Source organism: Protopterus annectens, chromosome 13.part0 (assembly GCF_019279795.1).
Source record: "Protopterus annectens isolate FY-2018-M chromosome 13.part0, PAN1.0, whole genome shotgun sequence".
In the NCBI taxonomy this organism is placed as follows: domain Eukaryota; kingdom Metazoa; phylum Chordata; order Ceratodontiformes; family Protopteridae; genus Protopterus; species Protopterus annectens.
The window spans coordinates 1,033,868,778-1,033,886,185 of NC_056747.1; the positions used below are offsets into that span (position 1 = coordinate 1,033,868,778).

The 17,408-nt window shown below is 41.4% G+C and overlaps 1 protein-coding gene across 1 annotated transcript in view; it reads right to left on the minus strand.

Annotated features, from left to right (window-relative positions):
- Window positions 1-17,408, minus strand: part of MED24 (mediator complex subunit 24) — a 1,193,465-nt gene that overhangs the window by 742,858 nt on the left and 433,199 nt on the right. The window lies entirely within an intron of this gene.

Here is a 17,408-nt window from a genome sequence, read left to right on the forward strand (position 1 = left end):
TGAGGAGGTTCTGTACAAATTCTAGATGCTGGAGTAAGACATCCTTGCTGTCTGCCTGAATTAGACAATCGTCCAGATAAGGGTAAATTTGAATTCCCTTGAGTCTGCAGTAAGCTACTACTGGAGCCAGGCATTTGGTGAAGACCCTGGGTGCAGTAGACAATCCAAAGGGCAGCGCAGAGAATTGAAAGTGCCTCGATCCGGCCTTGAACCGGAGGTATTTTCTGCGATCCTGTCTGATGGGAATGTGTAAATATGCCTCATTTAAATCCAAAGTTACCATCCATGCATCTTTGGACAGCATTGGAAGTAGCTGCTGTAGAGTAAGCATCTTGAATTTTGGAATCTCTAGAAAGGTGTTCAAGACCGATAGATCCAGAATGGGTCTCCATGAGTTTTGCTTCCTTGGGACTAGAAAGAGCCTTGAGTAAAAACCTTTTCCCATCTCTGAAAGTGGAACCAGTTCTATGGCATTCATAGCCAAAAGAGCTTCCACCTGGTTTAAGGCCTCCGTCCATTGATGTTTTGGAAGGTCTGGCCATCCGCTTGGCCTTGGCAAGGTATGAAAATGGAATTTGTAACCTCTTAAAACCACATCCAAAACCCACTTGTCTTGGGTTATTTGAGTCCAATTTTGATAAAAAAGAGAGAGTTTTCCTCCGAGAGGGGCTTCCAGGCAAGAAGTTCTGTAGCCCAACAGAGGGAGTCATTGAGTTTGTTTCCTTTGAGTTTGTGACCTGTCCTCTCCTCCCCTAGGGGTGGAAGCAGTCCACTGTCTTGGTCTATAAGAAGCTTGTGTTTGAGGCCTTCCTCTGGAGCATCTATATCTACCCCTCTGAGGCCTGTCTGAAGTGGGAAAGGACCAATTTTTTGAAGGCCAATTCCTGCTAAATCTAGGTGGCTGTACTTGTAAGAAATCTTTAACTGTTTGCATGGATTTCGCCTTATCCTCCATCTTTTTAATCACCTCTTCAGCTTTTGATCCAAACAAAACATTATGCTGAACAAGGGCATCCAATAATTTAGCCTTTACTTGTTCAGGCAAATTTTGTTCCTTTAGCCATGCATGCCTTCTAATGACTGTGCCGGAGGCCACAGCCCTACAAGAAGCCTCCAAGGCATCAAATCCACAGTGTAAACCATGCTTCCCAACTTGTTCAGTGGCATGCAAAAAGTCATGTAATTCCTTATCATCTGCACAGGCAGAAATGGAAGTAAGCTTTTGTTTTAAAACAGACAAGAGAAATTGCTGGTATTTCAGCATATGAAACTGACAGTTTAAAGCCCTAATGGACAAAGTAGCAGAAGTGTACACCTTTTGCCCCATCTTTCTAAGGATCGAGAATCCTTTTCAGTAGGAATGGGATTTTTGGCAGAAGCGGCCTTAACTCCCTTAGGACCCTGAGAAATGGTTTCAGGGTCAGCAGAAGGGTTCTTGTATAAAAACTGGTGGGAATCAGGAACCCTGCAATATCTATCAGGCTTAACAGGAGCAGGAGGAAAAGAGTCAGGGGTTAAGTTAGCCTCCGAAAAGGCATCATCCACAATATCCAAAACAGGAGGAATAGCCAGGGGTCTATGTTGGGGAAGAAGAAGAAAATCCCTCAGTCTTTTCTTAGATTCTGAATACTCCTGTCCTTCCCAGTGGAAATGTTCCCTCATTTCATGCAAAGTTTCCTCAAAAGAGAAATCCTCAGGGGGAGAAGCTGAAGGAATGGATTCCTCAGCATCAGAATCCTCATAAGGAGGAAAAGAATATTCCTGGTCAGAAGAAGAAACTGAGGAAACAGAAGCCTGATCAGAGGAATCATAATAAACATCCTGCCTTGGCCTTTTATCTGGAGGGGGATGTGAACTCCTAATCATAGTAAGTAAATCCTCCGCCATCTTGAGTAACTGTTTCTGTGACTTGGGAGCCGATTCAGAAGAGGCCTGTGTTGCAGTCTTTGATTTAGAAGGAGTCTTTGCCTTTGTCTTTGGCTTTGCCTTTATTAAAAGCTGAGTAGGCCTGAAAACCCCTTCGGAAGCCGGTACCTGCACAGCGGCTCCGGACCCATCCGAAGGAGCATTGTCCGAAGGTCCTGCAATAGAAATATTTAAAGGCCTCGTTGGCTCCTCATGAGAGCCCATTTCGGCCATCGGTTCTGAAATGGCTGACGACAGGGGCTGCAAAAGCGCCTCACTGACGACGGCCGAACCTGAAGCTGGCTCCGCTTGTGCGCTATCATCAGATTTGGACCTCGGAGGCCTGTCTTTATCCTTGCGACGTTTGTGAACTCCGGTATCCAGAACCGTATCCGACGACATTTTGTAGTTAAAGCGCCTACCGAAGTAATGAAAAGCAAAATCGTACCTTCGCTTAATTGTACGTTGATTGAATCTAGCACAAAACCGACAACTAGCTACGTCGTGGTCAGGGCCTAAGCAAGGAATACAGCAAGAATGAAAATCCTTATGAGGTATTTGCTTCCCACATGAAATACAATTATAAACTTTTTCTGACATCGGAGTGGAGCAAGAAAAAAGTTTCCCCCAACGGGGTACTTAGCTTTGAGAGGAGAAGAAAATCTTCGGACTGAAGTTTATCAGAAAAAATAGTCAGGAGTCAGCCGACCGGCACTTGCGAACTGCTATCACCGCACGGCAAGAAAGACTGGAGAAGATGGCGTCGGCTGTCAGCTTTGTACTCCTGACACTCTGATGTCAGGGAGCATGGTTGAACAGCCGACGCCGGACTCAGACTTTGGGATTCTGGCCGACTGAGGGCTGCCTGCCGGCAGGGGAGAACCCTACAGTCATGACTGCAACAGTGAAACACGATGAACATCCAAAGTTGTCCCCAATATGGAAATGGGAAATAGCAGCCAGCTGAACCTTTACAGTAGATAAGCTGGCCCCCTGCTGAAAAATATGAGACCAGAATTCTAGAACCACTGGAATAGAAGCCCAAATGGAAAAACGCTTCCATTTACTATTCTAAATCTTCCTGGTAGAGGGTTTATGTGCCGCCACCAGAATGGACTTGACCAGGGAAGAGATACCGGAAGTCCTGGCAACTAAGGGAACTGGATCAGCCAAGCTGAGAGCTTGAGCTCGTCTAGGTTCGGAGGGCCCATTCCTGAGGGATGGCAGATCAGATCCAGAATGGGATCCAAGATCCAGACAGGAGCTATGAGATGAGACCGTAGGCAGGGGAACCAGACTTGAACGAGGCCAGAATGGGGCTATGAGGGTAATCTTGCTCCCCAACCAACGAGCTTTCTGCAAAAAATTTTGTCATCAGCGGAAGCGGTGGATACGCATAAAGAAGATCGGGCGGCCAAGCATGGACTAGAGCGTCTCTGGGGGCTTCCCCTAAAGGAGGAATTAGAGCGAAAAACTCACTGCACTTTGCGTTGGAAGGTGATGCGAAGAGATCGCAGCAAGGCTGACCCCACTTGAGGAAGTATTCAGAGACCACTCGTAAGGAGAGAGGATAGTTCTGCTCAATTTGTCCGCCAGAATGTTGGACCGACCCAGAATGTGCATTGCTAACAGGAAGCAGTTGGTGGAGATCGCCCATTCCCAAACTCTCATGGCTTCTCGGCAAAGAGAGTAAGACCTGATTCCCCCCTGTTTGTTGAAATACCAGTCCACTGACATATTGTCTGACTGGATCGCAATAGTCCCTGGAGGAAGGAAGGCATGAAGGGACTGCAACGCTAAAAGGACCGCCCTCATCTCCAGTACATTTATATGCAGAGCGGTATTCGTCTGAATCCACGTGCCTTGGACAGTCCTGCCCGCACAATGCCCCCCCATTCCTAGGCGGGAGGCATCCGTGGTCACTGTGGCCTGGGGTAGGGGCATAACAAAAGGTCGTCCTTCCCAAAGGGGTCGGGATTGGAGCCACCACATGAGGAAGTTCCTGCAAACCCTGTTGAGGGGAATCGGCAAGTCTAGTGGATGGTGTAGAATGGACCACTAGACTTGCAAAGTCCACTGTAGAACCCTCATGTGCAGACAAGTGTAAGGGATCAAATTGATCGCTGCCACCATGGACCCCAAAGCTCTCAGGACTAACTCTGCTGGGGGGAGCAGGAGACTGAAGAAGAGCTAGTACATGCAGAGTCATGCTGTGAAGTCTGTCTGGCGTTAGGAAAACCTTGGCCTGAAGGGAATCTATCCTGGTCCCCATAAAGTCTATAACTTGAACAGGTTGGAGGAATGACTTCTTGACATTTATAGTGATCCTCAACTGGGATGATAAATGGAAGAATTCGTCCCTGGCTAAAGAGAGTACATGCCTGGTGGGGGCGGTGAGGAGCCAGTTGTCTAGGTACGAGAAGACCTGTATGCCCTGGAGCCTCAGGTGGGCAGCTACAACTGCCATGACTTTGGTGAACATCCTGGGGGCTGTGGTGAGACCGAAGGGTAGGACCCTGAACTGGTAATGACTGGCCCCTAGCCGAAAGCGGAGAAACTTCCTGGACCGTCTGTCCATGAGAATATGGTAGTACGCATCCTTGAGGTCTATGAAGCACATCCAGTCCTCCTCCTGCAAGAGGGGCAGGATGGACTGAAGCGTGACCATCCGGAATTTCTCCTTGGCAATGAAAAGGTTCACTGTGGACAGGTCAAGGATCGACCTCAAGTCCCCCATCTTTTTTGGCACCAGAAAGAACCTGGAGTAAACGCCTAATCTGGACTGGTCTGGGGGCACATGCTGGATGGCTCTTTTTCTAACAGCTTTTTTATTTCCAAAGCTGCGGCCTCCCTTTGAGTGGGTGGAACATCTGGGTGGCGTCTTGAGTAAGGGGGCTTGTTTATGAAGGGGACTGAATAGCCTCTGGATATTATCTGAAGCACCCAGCGATCTGTCGTGATGGACTCCCATTTTGCCAGGTGTCTCGAAAAACACCCCCCCCCCCAACTGCCTCCAGAGAGGTGCAGTCGGGCAACCCTTCAGGGCTGCTGCACTGGTCGGTAAAAGGTTCCCATGACCCAAAGTTCTTCGGTCCCCCTCTGCCTCTGAGCTGACGTCCACCTTGTCCCCCTCAGCCTCTGGGGGAGAAGGGGTCCTGAGCGTACCGGGCCTGCTGAGATTTCTGGAACCACATCTTCTTCTGCCCTTGCTGGTTCCCAGAGAAGGACCTTTGAGGAGTAGAGAAGCGGATTCCGACGGCTGACAGCGTTTTCCCATCTTTCTCGCTCTAGACCAGCGTCTCGCGGATGGTCTTCCCGAACAGGGTAGACCCGCCAAACGAAGGACGCCTTGAAGGGTTCCGAGAAATCCCAAAGCCGAAGCCAGGCATGACGCCTTAAGGCGATACCGGACCCGCTAGCTCTAGCGGCTCCTTCCATGGCGTGGGAGAGTAGCTGCATAGACGTATTAGACACTGATTTGAGAGTGGCCATATGAGCCGAGAAAGTCCATTTATCATCGGCCAACATGGACTCTCGGGGAGACTTGGCATACTCTTTAACCAGGGCCAGCTGCAGACTGATTACATGGGCCAAGTAATCAGACTGCAGCTGGACAATGTAATCAGACTGCAGCTGGACCTGGTTAAAGAGTATGCTGCAGTCTGATTACATGGGCCAAGTAATTCAGCTCCCTAATAGAGAAGGAAGCTGAAGCAAACATCCGCTTTCCAATACGGTCCATTGCCCAATACTCCTTGTCAGGGGAATGGACTGACGAACTATCCTGAACTAGTTCCTTTTTGGTGGCAGCTGCCGCCACCACCATGGCATCTACAGGGGTACCCTTGCTCCACGAAGCTTTGTCTGCAGGGGGGCTCAGAATCTTGTCTGGTCTTCTGGGGATCGGTTCTACAGTGTCCGGTTCCTTCCACGCCCTGGTGGTAATCAGGTTGACCAGGGGGTTGGGCGGGGGACACACCCAAGAGGTAGATGGGCCTGTGTTGAACGCCTCCAGGAATACAGACTCATCCGAGGAAGATGTTTGGGTGGACCACCCCTCCCCTTTGGTGGAGGATTTCAATAATGTCTCCGAAGGAGACGTCGACGGGGGTGACCTGGGAGAACCTTCCCCTTCCTCTAAATCGGTATCCTCGGTGAGGGACTCAGGGGAGTTCAAGTGCCTCCTTTTGCAAAGGCGTTGGTGAGTAATCTCTGAGCGGGGACTGTCCAAGGGGGGGCTCACTAACAGATTCATGTTCCTCCAGGGGAACTGGCTGGGGCGTCAATGACACAGGCTGTCCCTGGGACTGGATGATGGAGGACAAACTCAGTGGCGAGGGAGCAGGGGCGTACTCTGAGGAAAGAGTGAGGGGTCTCAATCCTCTAGAGAGAACCCTCTCCACAATGTCAAATGCCGATAGGGAACCGGCCTCTCTAAGACAGGTGGCCGGCATCCTCAGATCCGACGAAGGGATTGGTGTTGGAGCCGAGTGGATGGCGTGCTCCGACCGCAAAGGAGCCAAAGACACACTCGCCCCCTCAGATCCGATGCCCGGCTCTCGGCCCCGAGATCTCAGATCCGAAAAGGGATCCGATAAGCTTGAGGGCATGGCCAGCGTCAAGGTAGCAATAACCATCGGCGCCGACTCCCTGACTCCGAGGCTCCTCGGATCCAAAGACTCAGAAATCCGGTAGTGGATCGGAGAAGGATCTATTGGGGCAAGCGGTGGGAGGCAGCAACACTCCCATCTGCAGCTGAGTTTGCAAGAAGCGACGCATCATCCGGTCCATATCTGCCTCAGAGAGGCTACGAGTAGATCTGGAAGAGGCCGCCGAAGCTGGCCGGGAGGGCAGATGCGACGACCTCGAAGATGGTTGGGCCTCCTCCTCCAGCTCTGGAGAGAAGCGTGGGGAACGGAGCCGTGGGGAGGAAGGCTTGGTAATCTTCAATGGAGAAGAGAAAACCTTAGCAGGAGGGGCCGAGGGGTCCAATTTGGCCTGCCGTTTGTGGCTTCTCTCTCTCTCTCCATTTTCTGTCCTTTTTTGCCTCTCACTCTCCCTGAGACGAGGTGGGAGGGTGAGTCCCAGACAGGGGAGAAGGGCCAGATGGTTGGGCAACCACAGCCATGGCTGTCGCTACTGAGGGGGAAGAGGAAGAAGAAGCTGAATCCGCGGGTAGAAGACTCGCCAGAATCACCTTGTTCTTCCTATCTCGCAAGGCCCGGGGGTTAAAGGCTGCACAGATTTGGCAGCCTGAGGAAAGGTGGGGAACCCCCAAGCAAAGAACACACTGAGTGTGACCATCCACTGGCGACAGCTTATAGCCACACTCAATGCAATTAGAAAATGTAGTTTTCTGGCTTTCAGCCATACCCTCTCACACACACACACACACACACACACACACACACACACACACACAACTAAAGGGAAAAGAAGGGCCTACTAGGGGATAGAGATGATCAAAGATAAGAGGGGGATAGATGGGTTAAGAAGAAAACGAATATCTAAATATATAGAAATGTACTACACACACACAGCTAACAATTAGACTACCCAAATATTTTTAGAAAAATATAAGAATTAGCTACACTCGCCTGGAGCTCGAAGAATCCCATGCTTGGCAAAGCCGTGGCAAACGAGATCTGAGGATTGGAAGGAGGTTGCAGGGTAGTATGGGTAAGGGGGAGGAGCTTGGAACTTTAGCTTGGTATGCTGCCGGCTACTTCAGATAATATGTTTTTGCGGCGTGAGTATCCTGAAGACTTAGTGGGTTCACTTATTGATGAAGTTAGAATCAAAAGGCATAACAGTTTTTATAAACCTATCTTGAGTGTGAAATATGGAGAATTTGGTGATCAACCAGAACAATGTGTTGATGTGTCAGATGACCACCAAATTAACCCAATAAAGGAAAAAGTAAACTTTCAACTATGTTTTGTTACTACATTTAGTTTTTGAGAGTCACCTAGTAGTGAAAATTATTAAGAAGAACTGGGGGCTTTTTAGGAATAACCCTATGTTATTCAATAGGATGGGGACTCCCCTAGGGTTATATTCAGGAAAGGCAGGAATCATAAGAATTTATTAGAACATCAGCCCAATAGGACATTTAGATCCGTAGGGATGTTTAAGTGTGAATCATGTAACTTCTGTAGGTTTACTGATGTTGGTTAGGAGTTCAAGGTTAATGATATTAAATATTCCTTGAAGCAGAGGTTCAACTGCAACTCTAGGTACGTTGTCTACTTAGCTAAATGTCAATGCTGTGCAGCATTTTATATCAGGAAAATGGAACGTAGGCTCCGTGACCACATCTACGAACACCTATGCAATTACTAAAGTTAAAACTGACAATGCGCTAGCAAAACATATTTCTATGTTCAAGGAGCAAAAGTTTAGATATAGAGTTATTGATCAAATCACTCCAGATATTAGAGGAGGCCCTATGCCCTTACCCCTTGAAGAGCTAGAGTTGTATTGGCAAATTTATTTGAATGCCTATAGTTATCCAAGCATCAATGATACCTGTTCAATCAGGTGCTTATTAAAACTTAAAAGTTTAAGGAGATGAATTCTTATAACATCAGTATGCACTTGGTAGTGATTGCCTACATTAACTGAATAAATGAGTTGTTTACCCATTTATTTAATATTTAATTCTGAACTAGTTTTCCGTACTACTTTTCATATATTTAGAGTCCTGTTGAATTGATTTAGGTATGAATTATATATTCTTACACTCACCTTTGTGTAGTAATTAAGTTATATTTATTATACTCATTTTAATAGTATTCCTTTTTTACAGCAGAGATGTTATAAATTAATTTAGATTTGTCTCTTGTAGGTAATCAGTAGTATTTATAGGGTTAATTTATGCACTTTTAAACCCATTATCCATATGTTTCTACCTGTTGTATTAGAAGCTTAAGTTGCAATATTCTGTGGCTAGATTCCACTGGACAAATGCTTTGTCAAAATGTTTCAAGGTGGATAGTTACCTATAAGGCAACTTATGATATTGCTATTAATAGCCGTTGCTCATCCATCAGACCTTAAATTTTTTTTATATACAGTTTAAGGTAAAATGTATCATGTATTTTTATTTTTTCTTAGTTAAGACTGTAATGAAGTTGGATTTTTACTTTTTAGTCAATTAGTAATGTAGATGCTGTTTAAGAGAGGGTCATGTTGGATTGGTGTCTTGGTGTCATGTGACACAGTGTTAAAACTTTTAAATCAGCCACTTTCACTTGTTGCTTAATATTCTGAAGAAGTTTGCATCTGATTTTGCAAATGAAAAGCACTTCAATACTTCTATCTCGGCTACTTCCTATATTTTGAAATATAGTTTATCCTAGGGTGGCTATTTTGAAATATAGTTTATCCTAGGGTGGCGCAAGAAGAGAGCAGAATTTTGGCTAGGAAGCCTTTCAAAATGGTTTTAAAGAACTGGAGGGAGGGTACTGATGTAATGGATATAGGTAAGGAGTTGCAGGGCTTAGCAATACAGTATGAGTACAGACCATGCCCAGCAGATATGATAGTGGACAGGGAAGTTTTTGTTCACTGGACTGTAATGACAGACTGAGAACGTAGTTGTGCAGAATGCCATTTATTGTTGGATAATTTCACAGGTGGTAAGAAGCTGTGTACATGTTTGTTAATGGGTAGTTTTAATAATTTATTCTTTTTAGTGCTACACAGTAGGGGGATCTGAAACAAGTACTTGCTGCAAATGTATCCACTTTATTATAGACCATTGTCCAAATTTTGCTTTTTGTGATGCCTGGAGGTCAATAAGGATGGGAATACCCCAAAATAGTGAGGGAAGGAGGTAATTAGTGGCAAGTATAGTTTTAGTTGTGTTGATGAGAACATTTTTGGCTCTTTAAAGCATCCCTAGTTTTTGGCGAGTATTTTTTTAATGCAACTTTGTATATGCAGGCCGAATTTAAGATAATCATCCACTGCCATCCCTAATAATTTGCTGTAAGAGGTGACATCAATGGCTATATATTAAGAGAGAGGATTTTGATTTTTTTTCACTATAGAGAGATTTTGGGAAAAAAAGAAAAAAGCAGCTTTTTTTTTTTTTTTTTTGGAGGTTGAGCATGAGATGTGAGTTACAAAGCCTGGTTTTAGTAGGCGTTAAAGCTTCCTGGGTAAATTTTTTTTTGGAGATGTGCCAGGTTGTTTGATGTGCATATGAGTGTGGAATCCTATGTGCATTGTATTAGGCAGGTCTGTTGTGAGAATGCATGGAGTCTGTTGGAGAAAATGTTAAAGAAGAGGGGATTAAGGATACAGCCTTGTGGTTCACCAGTGGTGACTGGGAGGTATGAAGAGATGGTGGAATGCCATTTTACTGACCAACACCTACAGGACAAACAGCTTTTGAAACCACAGAGGCATGAGATAAGATAGACATAGTGAGGACATTTGAAGCAGAAGTATTTTGTGACAAAATGTGCCAAAGGCTTTAGGCAAGTCTAAAAATAAGCTGGATACTATTCTACCATTATCTCTAGCTTTACTGACGGTATCTATAATGGTTAGAAGTACGGTATTAGTACTATGGAAGGGATGGAAGCCATGTTGTGTGGGGGATAGGAGTTCTTCCAGAAGGAGATAGATTACCAGTTGCTTTTAAATACATTTTTCAAGTATTTTGGAGAGGGGGAATAACATGCTATAGTCTAAATTTAGTGATGTTTGTTGAATTTACAACTTTGTGTAGAGGGATAATGTGAGATTTTTTCCAACCAGAGGGAATGTGGGATTCTTGGACTTGCCTATTTATAATTATTGAAACAGGGACAATCAATTCTACTAGCTGCCATTTTAAGGTACTCACTTGGAAGGTCATCAGCTGAACTAGAGCATGGTTTGAGTTGAAGAGTAGTTTTATATAGAATGTGGGCACAAGTCTGACAACAAAAGCAGATGTGACGTGGCTGTTAGAGATGGTTGGGACTGGATGATAGGGAATCCTTGGTTAAGGATGCTATACCACCTATGAAATAAGAGCTGAATTCTATTGCAGTTTCAAGTGGCGATTTACTGGGAGAAGGGTTAGGGTTGAATTTTTAGCTGGGATATAGGATTTCTTTAATGGCTGACCACAATTTTTTAAGGCTGTGTTTACTATTGTTCAGAATGTTGTTACAGTACAGTTTTTGTCTTTGTTTATTTGCTTTTTAGTATGGTTGTGGAGCATTCTGAAGTTTGAGATATTGCGGCATTTTATATTTTTGCCATTCTTTCCATGTCATTTCTCTATTCTGCCTTAGCAATCTATTCTTTTTAGATAGACTGCATTATTTATTTTTAGTCTCTTCTTTCTGTTACAAATGCATCTAAGGGGAGGATTTTTAGGATGTTCTTATTATATGATAGGGTGGCAATGAATATTTCTGGGTTAAACTTGGAGAACTTGTGTGTTTTATAATCATTCTTTTTAAGTGGATAGGAGACAGCCACTGAGAGAGTCTGACATTGTACCTGCAGTGAATTTACTAAAGTCTGGTACTAGGATCCAGTCTAATAAGGAGTTTGATGTCTTGCTATGTGTGCGGCAATTAATTAGTTGTGTGAAACTGTATAAATACATGCTGGATGCAGGGGAGTTAAAAGTCAAGTCCAACCAATTAATATAACCACCACATAGTAGTATTTGTTTCTTTTGGAATTGTTACGGACATCCAATGTTGGATACCTTCCAATGCAGTTGTACTGTCTTTAAGAGGGATGTAAAGGAAAGTAATACATATGCATTTATATTTATTATATTATTATTATTATATTAGTATACATGTATTATTGTTAACAATGGAGATATTCTCCCTGGACCTCCTCTAAAAAAGGGTTCAATGCCCAAATGGACTTTCCTGGCAAACTAAACGTCATCATGCAGTAAATGCTTTGTGTAGTTTCTATAGCATTTTGAAATGGGAACTAAAAAAAGTACACACTATTTCTAAGGAAGCAGTTTAGCATAAACGATTAAGACTATAAGCTTTTCAGTGAGCTCCATGCTGCTCTCAGCAAGTCTGTTAAAAAGACATAGCCAACATCATCCATGAAAAGTGACATTTATGCTTTGTGTTTTACCTCATTCACAAATAAGACAAAGTTTGCTCCATGGAACGAAAGTGACAAAACTTCACAAAGAATAGCATATAATTTGTCTTTTCAGTTACACAACTGTTTGCACAGCGTTTTACTTTTTGCACTGTTTATATTATTTTGTGGTCATTTGTCAACTTATTAGGGTGGCACAGTGCCACAGGGGATAGCATTGTCGCCTTACAGCAAAAGGTGTCCCGGTTCATTTCTCGGCTGGGGGTGCCTTCTGTGCAGAGTCTGCATATCCTCCCTGTGCCCATCTGGGTTTCCTCCAGGTGCTCCATTTTCTTCTCACATTCCAAAGACACACAGTCGGTGGACTGGACACACCATAGGTGTGCATGCATGTGTGACTGTGCGATGTGGAAGAACTGTTGTTGCAGGGTAGCCACTCAGCAATGTAAACCTTGGCTCTAGATGATTGTCACTGCCGAAATGATACCCCAACCCTATCTGCAAAAATGGAAAAAAGGGGCTGTGGACGGATGGATTTGTCAACTTATTTAATATATTTTGAGAGTATACTGAACATATTTATTACTATAAAGGGGAGACAAATCCAACAGTGATTCATAACTAAAACTACAAAAACACCCAAAAAATGAATAGGAGGAAAAATTTAACTAAAAAATCAGTAAAATCCACCAAGGCAAGCTCAGGAACCTTCAAATACGGACAAGAAACTTGGCATAAAAAACTAATACATCACAGACTTCTTCAGAAAACAGGCTAAATATAAGAAAATGACTGCAAATATACATATATATATATATATATATATATATATATATATATACACACACATACAAAAACCTATTAAATAACATCCATTATTCAATTACCCTAAAACAATAAACTATTTAAAGTAACAAGCCAAAAAATCAACAAGGGGTGATATTACAAGGATGTTAACCGTATTCTTAACGTCAACTATGATCTGTTTGGTGCCACTGCATCTTATAGTGAGGAAGAGAACATTAAGGTAAAAGCTAAGATCTTATTAGGTAATTTAGAGAAACTCCAAATAAGGTACCAAACTCCTGTAATTGAGACTAAGTATTCTGAAAAATGTTTAGAATTACGTATCACTCCTAAGGGACTGTACTTGTTGAAATGTCTGAATGGAGTTACTCTTAAGAATCCTTTTTTTAACACCTTAAAGACTTTTTTTTTTTTACAACACTGGACTGGAATTAGTGAAACTTTTAAATGAACGTAATAAAAGAAAAATAGGGGAGGTCTGACAGGAGATCCATAAGGTAGATCGGATTTTGCAGCAACTACTGTCCAAAGCACCTGGTCTGAAGTATGACTTTAGTACTATGCTTTTAACTGTGGAGTGTTATGAAAAAATAGTGGTTTCTCGTAAATCCAAAAAGCTAAATCAGGATATTGAAGCATATAAGGGCAAAATTGCTTACTCTTATTTTATGCCTAAAGACAAGAAATGAGAACAAGCTGTTGGCCATGCTAGTTCCTCCTTAAGAAAAGGGTCAGAGAGAGAGGTTATCAACTGGAGCTTGGAAGTTCACTTCGGTTCACTTCAGTTCAAGGGAGGAAAGTGATGTCTTTATTGAAAGTGTTTCAGCAAAACTGGAAGACAAGCCGACAGGTACTGAAACTATAAATAATGGTGATTTTGATGAACTCCCATTTAATCCTCCTCAGCAGACTAAGGTACAAGGAATTCTTTTAGGAGCATGTTCCAAAGACACATTTTCTTTCTCTTCCTCTTTTTTTGGCAAAGGAGAGAAGAAAATACCTGGGCTGAGGATGTTAACCAAGGGGCAGAACAAAATAAGCATCGTCAATGAGACTTAGTAACAACTGACTTTAAAATATTTAACTTGACCGGCATATCCTTCACCAAAGACCAGTGGAACATTTTAAGTTTGGGACTGAATTTTATTCCTTTGAGAAGGTTTAATTTAAGTAGAACGCTTTTAGAACTGAAGATGTACAATCGTAAATTGAATCTTACATATGTTTTGAATGAGGCTGAACTTCCTACCAGTAATTTTAAAATAAACACTTATAACCCCATTTTAAACAATACTTTGACATTTTTCGAAAAAGCCTGTGAGAACGATCTCAGGGATTTATTTAAAAGAAAACCTACTAGAAGAAGTTACCATTTAAAAAAATGAACGCTGTATTTTATCTGATTTGAGTAAAATGGTTGATCTAATGTTCATGAAGGCTGATAAGGGTGGGGGAATGGTGATTATGTATCAGAAAGATTATGTGAATTCTATGAATTAATTATTGAACAATGCTGATGAATATGTACCAGCTTCCTCCTTGGAAGTTGGTAGAAGTTTTAGACAAGTGTATTGGTTGTTGTATGAATTTTTAATGGAAGGATACATTACTACAGATGTATATAATTTTATGAAAGTGGACCATCCCAGTACTGGGTACCCTTATTTGGGATACCCGAAGTTCACAACAATCCCACCTACCCACCCTTTCAACCAAGCTGGCCCATAATTATATTACTGAAGGGATCTCTTTGTTTCTTGAGTATAATTTAAATCCGGCTGTTCAGAAACTGAATTCTTTTATTAAAGACTCTTGGGACTTTTACAGAAATTAAGAGTTTTTAGTAATACATATTCATTTCAAGATGCTTATAATTTGATTTTTACTGTTTATATTTGTTCACTTTTTACTTGTATTCCCCATGATTTGGGTATTGACTATGTTAAAAACTGTCTAGGATTGAAAGGTTTAACAGTGACAAAATGTATCTAATTTGTAATTACTACATATTATGTTGAATAATAAGTAATTTTCGTCTGATAAAAGAGTTTATAAAGAAGTTGGAGTGGCTATTGGGTCCATAGCTGCCCCTGCTTATGCCAACTTAGTATCAGGGTGATGGGAACACATTGCGCTGACCTTCCTAACCTTCCTAATTAAACTTTTCAACATAATATTTTATTATAGATACATAGATTATATAAATTATGTACTAGAAGGTGACAGGTCTAAAGTACTTAGATTTTTATATGAACTAAACAAAAGGTCAGAGTTTCTGAAGTTTACCTTGGGTGATTTCGGTACCAAGGTTAATTTTCTTGATGTTATTATCTATTGGAATAGGGGAGGTGCTAGATTTAAGAGTCAGATATATAGGAAACAAACTTTTACTAATAATTATCTTCACTTTTCTAGTAATCACTCCTTTTTTATTAAAAAGGGCACTCCTAGAGGCCAGTACATCAGGACCTCTAGCATGACCTCAAATGATTCCAGATTTGAAGAAGAATTACATCTATGTTTGTGGACAGAGGTTACAAATTAGATATATTAGATAGAACAGTAAAAATTAAATCTACGAGAAACAGATTTTCCTCCTATTCTTTCTAAATCGCTGAATAAAAAGAATGATCATTATACAAGAATGCAACATCTGGTGGCTTGTTGTCTTGACATGACAGTCGACAATTTTGTTATTTGTTCCATTACAAAAAAAATTGGAAAATTATAGAAGGCAATGTTGACTTATTTAAAGTAGCTGGTGACAACCCTAAATTTGTTTCTATGAACAACTACAATACTAAGAAGATGTTGCAAAATGACACTACAAAAGTTTTATCTCAGAGGACAGAGTCTAATAGAACCAAGGGAATGTATACATGTGATTACTGTTCTCTTTGTAGGTTTATTTTAGAAGGGCCTTTTTTGAATCCAAGACATTTAGAAATGGCCTTGCCTATTACTGGAGATTTTAACTGTAAAACTGAGGGGAAAGTTTATACTGCAGAATGCTCTGTGTGTGACTGTTTTTATATTGGGATGAGGGAAAGAAGTTTACAAAACTGAGTTAGAGAACACCTTTATTCTATTAAAACTAAAGATAACATCAAAGCCCACTACAAACACAAATTGAAGTGTGATTTAAAAAAATTATGTTTACTACACTTGAACATGTCCAAATAGATCTAAGATGGCAGGATTACAGAAATCAAATGGAACAAAGCAGACCCTTTGGCAGCTAAAATGGGAGCCGATACTTTTCTAGGACTAAATGAATCAATACACATTAAATGTTTTCTTAAAGATCGGAGGTTAAAAGTATAAAGTTGAGAAATAGCAGTTCTTACGTCATATACACTTTTTAACATTTATATATTGAATTATTTTGGCTTGTTACTTTAAATAGTTTATTGGTTTAGGGTAATTGAATAACTGATGTTGCTAATTTAATATGTTTTTGTGCATATATATATATATATATATATATATATATATATATATTTTTTTATATATATATTTATTTGTGGTCAGTTTTTTTTCATTTAACCTGTTTTCTGAAGAAGTCTGTGCTAGATGAAGTGAAAAAACTTTTTTTATGCTAAATTTCTTTGTCTGTATTTGAAGGTTCCTGAGGTTGCCTTGATGGATTTTACTGATTTTTAGTGATTCATAACTAGCAGTTTCTTACAGATATGTTTTATGCATTTTGCCACACAATGTTTACAGTATATCTCTGCACCATGTTAATATCTTCCTTTACATCAACAAAGGTCCAGAGAACTAGTCACACGTTATTAAACTTTGGACAGAGCACAAGTATTGTCTTGGCAACCTTATTCACCTTGAATCATAAAATTACAAATGCGATAAAAGGCATATTTATGTACTTTGTATTCCTTACACAACATATAGCAGCAACAAAATTTCTGTAAATTAGTTATGCAAGTACAGTTCCCTCCAAACGGATGGCATATTGCAAAGGATGATGTATGTCTTCTTTGTACAATGTATCATTTTCAAGTGGCACCAACACAATTATGTGATGGTTATGAAATAACTAACAGATTCAGTAGGTTACATCTCCTTTCATATTGATCATGATCTATATAATCATTTGCTCCTTTTCATTAAGACTTTTAAGATTCTTCTTAGCAGGGTCACGGATACCATTTTTTTGGTAGGGACCATTTTCCACATGCCCCTCTCCTCAAAAAAAAATAAATTAAAAAAAATTAAAAAAAAGGTAAACAGTGGACAAGCTCATGTGCATGGAAAAAAAACATGTTTGCAAAAATATAGAACAGAACAGATACTCTCAGCAGCTACTGACTGAAGAATAGGGGAATTTTCTACTTTCCTGACCAAATTAAGCAATAAGCCTAGACAGACTAACCCTGTTTAGTATACCTAAATACATATGGACTGTTTAATTTCACCCATAATCTCCCTTCAGCACAGATTCATCCCAAGAGAAAAGGTTACAAGCTAATATCATGCCTCAGTGCATCGAAATTATAAAGGCAGTTAATTCTGTGCTTTGGTACCCTGCTCTACATGAAGGCTGGTATCTCTACAACAAAGGAAAAATAGGATATTGAGGTTCTGCACTACCC